Source organism: Arachis ipaensis, chromosome B3, assembly GCF_059453495.1.
Source record: "Arachis ipaensis isolate K30076 ecotype BB chromosome B3, ASM5945349v1, whole genome shotgun sequence".
NCBI classification, from domain to species: Eukaryota; Viridiplantae; Streptophyta; class Magnoliopsida; order Fabales; family Fabaceae; genus Arachis; species Arachis ipaensis.
In genome coordinates this window covers 107,688,182-107,689,466 of record NC_142438.1, presented here as the reverse complement: position 1 = coordinate 107,689,466, position 1,285 = coordinate 107,688,182, and the positions used below count along the sequence as shown (strand labels likewise).

Genomic DNA, 1,285 nt, shown 5'->3' with positions numbered 1-1,285 from the left:
CAGCTTGCATTCCATTCAGACTCTGAGAAATCATATTGACTTACTGAGTCAATATTTTATTCTGAGCCAATATGGCATTTAGAGTATCAATTTCAAGAACTCCCTTCTTCTGAGGCATCCCATTACTCACAAGATTCCTCTCAGAAGTGTACATGAACTGGTTATTAGCAACCATGTCAATGAGTTCTTGAGCTTCTACAGGCGTTTTCTTTAGGTGAATGGATCCACCTGCAGAAGTATCCAATGACATCTTAGCTAATTCAGACAGACCATCATAGAATATATCCAGGATGGTCCATTCTGAAAGCATGTCAGAAGGACACTTTTTGGTCAGTTGCTTATATCTCTCCCAAGCTTCATAGAGGGATTCACCTTCTTTCTGTCTCAAGGTTTGAACATCCACTCTAAGCTTACTAAGCTTTTGAGGAGGAAAGAACTTGGCTAAGAAAGCCTTGACCAGCTTATCCCAAGAATTCAGGCTATCTTTGGGTTGAGAGTCCAACCACACTCTAGCTCTGTCTCTTACAGCAAACGGGAAAAGCATAAGCCTGTAGACCTCGGGGTCAACCCCATTGGTCTTAACAGTATCACAGATCTGCAAGAACTCAGTTAAGAACTGAAAAGGATCTTCAGATAGAAGTCCATGAAACTTGCAGTTCTGTTGCATCAGAGAAACTAATTGAGGTTTCAGCTCAAAATAATTTGCTCCAATGGTAGGAATGGAGATGCTTCTTCCATGTAAATTGGAATTAGGTGTAGTAAATTCACCAAGCATCCTCCTTGCATTATTATTATTTTCGGCTGCCATCTCCTCTTCTTGTTCGAAAATTTATGTAAGGTTGTCTCTGGATTGTTGTATTTTAACTTCTCTTAATTTTCTTTTCAGAGTCCTTTCAGGTTCAGGATCTGCTTCAACAAGAATGTTCTTGTCCTTGCTCCTGCTCATATGACAAAGAAGGGAATAACAAAGAAAATATGGAATTCTCTATGTCACAGTATAGAGATTCCTTTGTGTGAGTCGAAGAAGAAAAGAATGTAATGTAAAGAAGAGAAGAGGGAAAACTCAAACACAGAGAGGGAGGTGGTGTTCGAATTTTTGGATGGAAGAGAAGTGTTAGTAGATGAATAAATAAATAGAAGGAGATGAGAGAGAGAATTTCGAAATTTAATTAAAATAAAAATTAGAATTGAAAGTTAGATTTCGAAAATTAAAGTTGAAATTAAATTAAAATTAAAACAATTAGTTAATTAAAAAGGAATTTTGAAAAAGGAGAGAGGGAATTTT

At 37.0% G+C, this 1,285-nt stretch overlaps 1 non-coding gene across 1 annotated transcript; it reads left to right on the top strand.

Moving 5' to 3' along the window:
* Positions 1-304: 304 nt before the first annotated feature.
* LOC148571965 (small nucleolar RNA R71) lies at positions 305-412 on the top strand. The gene has a single exon (XR_015908679.1). It is a non-coding gene; the product is annotated as a small nucleolar RNA R71 (small nucleolar RNA).
* The last annotated feature ends 873 nt before the right edge of the window (positions 413-1,285 follow it).